We start from the raw sequence: 2,476 nt of genomic DNA, 5'->3' as shown, positions 1-2,476 counted from the left end.
GTAGGGAGTAGCAGAGGTGTGGGAAACTGTGGGGTGTGAGGAATTGGAGGTGTGTGAGGAGCAGGAGGGTTGTGGAGAGTCGGAGGGTGGTGGGGGAGTGGCAGGGGTGTGGAGAGTTAGAGGGGTGTGGGGAATCAGTGGAGTGTGGGGAAAGAGTGGGGTGTGGGGAATCAGTGGGGTGTTGGGAATTGGAGGGGTGCGGAGAGTGGCGGGGCGTGGGTGATTGGGGGATGTGGGGAACTGGAGGGGTGTAGGGAGTGGCAGGGGTGTGAGGAATTGGAGGAGTGTGGGCAATTGGAGGGGTGTGAGGATCGGGATGGGTGTGGGTAGTCTGAGAGTGGTGGGGAGTGGCAGGGGAGTGGAGAGTTGGAGGGGTGTGGGGAGTGGAAAGGGTGTGGGAAATTGGAGGGATGTGGAGAGTGGCAGGGGTGTGGGGAACTGGAGGGGACTGGGGAATTGGAGGGGTGTAGGGAGTAGCAGGGGTGTGGGAAACTGTGGGGTGTGAGGAATTGGAGGTGTGTGAGGAGCGGGAGGGGTGTGGGTAGTCTGAGAGTGGTGGGGGAGTGGCAGGGGTGTGGAGAGTTGGAGGAGTGTGGGGAATCAGTGGGGCATGGGGAATTGGAGCGTTGTGGGGAATTAGAGGGGTGTGGACAGTGGCAGGGGTGTGGGGAACTGGAGGGGTGTAGGGAGTGGCAGGGGTGTGGGGAATTGTGGGGTGTGAGGAATTGGAGGAGTGTGGGCAATTAGAGGGGTGTGAGGAGCGGGTGGGGTGTGGGGAGTCGGAGGGTGGTTGGGGAGTGGCAGGGGTGTGGAGAGTTGGAGGAGTGTGGGGAATCAGTGGGGCGTGGGGAATTGGAGCGTTGTGGGGAATGGAAGGGACATGGGGAATTGGAGGGGTGTGGGGAGTGTGAGAGATGTAGGGAATTGTAGGGGTGTGTGGAGTGGAAGTAGTGGGGGGAATTGGGGGGTGTGGGGAGTGGCAGGGGAGTGGGGAATTCTAGAGGTGTGTGGAGTGGGTGGGGTGTGGGGAATTGGACGGTGTGTGGAATTGGAGGGGTGTGGGGAGTGGGAGGTATGTAGAGAATTGTAGGGGTGTGGGGAGTGGGAGGGGTGTGGGGAATTGGAGTGGAGTGTGGAATTGGAAGGGTGTGGGGAGTGGGAGTGGTGTGGGGAGTGGGAGTGGTGTGGGGAGCGGGAGGGGTGTGGGGAATTGCAGGGGTGTGGGGAATTGCAGGGCTGTGGGGAGCAGGAGGGGCATGGGGAATTGGAGGGGTGTGGGGAATTGCAGGTGTGTGGTGAGTTCGTGTGTGGGGAGTGTGAGGGGTGTGGGGAATTGTAGGAGTGTGGGGAGTGGGAGTGGTGTGTGGAATTAGGGGGTGTGGGGAGTGGGGAATTGCAGGGGTGTGTGGAGTGGGAGGGATATGGGAAATTGGACGGTGTGGGAAATTGGAGGGGTGTGGGGAGTGGGAGGCGTGTGGGGAATTGGTGGGGTGTGGGGAGTGGCAGAGTGTGGGGAATTGGGTGGTGTGGGGAATTGTAGGGGAGTGTGGAGTGGGAGGGGGTGGGGAATTGTAGGGGTGTGGGGAATTGGAGAGGTGTGGGGAATTGGGGGCTACAGGGAATTAGAGGGGTGTGGGGAATTGGCGGGGTGTGGGGAGTGGGAGGGGTGTGGGGAATTGTGGGGTGTGAGGAATTGGAGGAGTGTGGGCAATTAGAGGGGTGTGAGGAGCGGGAGGGGTGTGGGGAGTAGGAGGGTGGTTGGGGAGTGGCAGGGGTGTGGAGAGTTGGAGGAGTGTGGGGAATCAGTGGGGCGTGGGGAATTGGAGCGTTGTGGGGAATGGAAGGGACATGGGGAATTGGAGGGGTGTGGGGAGTGTGAGAGATGTGGGGAATTGTAGGGGTGTGGGGAGTGGAAGTAGTGGGGGGAATTGGGGGGTGTGGGGAGTGGCAGGGGAGTGGGGAATTCTAGAGGTGTGTGGAGTGGGTGGGGTGTGGGGAATTGGACGGTGTGTGGAATTGGAGGGGTGTGGGGAGTGGGAGGTATGTAGAGAATTGTAGGGGTGTGGGGAGTGGGAGGGGTGTGGGGAATTGGACGGAGTGGAGAATTGAGGGGTGTGGGGAATTGGAGGGGTATGGGAAGTGGAAAGGGTGTGGGTAATTGGAGGGGTGTGGGAAATTGGAGGGGTGTGGGAAGTGGAAAGCGTGTGGGTAATTGGAGGGGTGTGGGGAGTGGGAGGTATGTAGAGAATTGTAGGGGTGTGAGGAGTGGGAGGGGTGTGGGGAATTGGACGGAGTGGAGAATTGAGGGGTGTGGGGAATTGGAGGGGTATGGGAAGTGGAAAGGGTGTGGGTAATTGGAGGGGTGTGGGAAATTGGAGGGGTGTGGGAAGTGGAAAGCGTGTGGGTAATTGGAGGGGTGTGGGGAGTGGGAGGTATGTAGAGAATTGTAGGTGTGTGGGGAGTGGGAGGGGTGTGG

This window comes from Mobula birostris, chromosome 9 (genome assembly GCF_030028105.1).
Source record: "Mobula birostris isolate sMobBir1 chromosome 9, sMobBir1.hap1, whole genome shotgun sequence".
Taxonomy (NCBI): Eukaryota; Metazoa; Chordata; class Chondrichthyes; order Myliobatiformes; family Myliobatidae; genus Mobula; species Mobula birostris.
Note: the sequence above shows the minus strand (reverse complement) of the source record.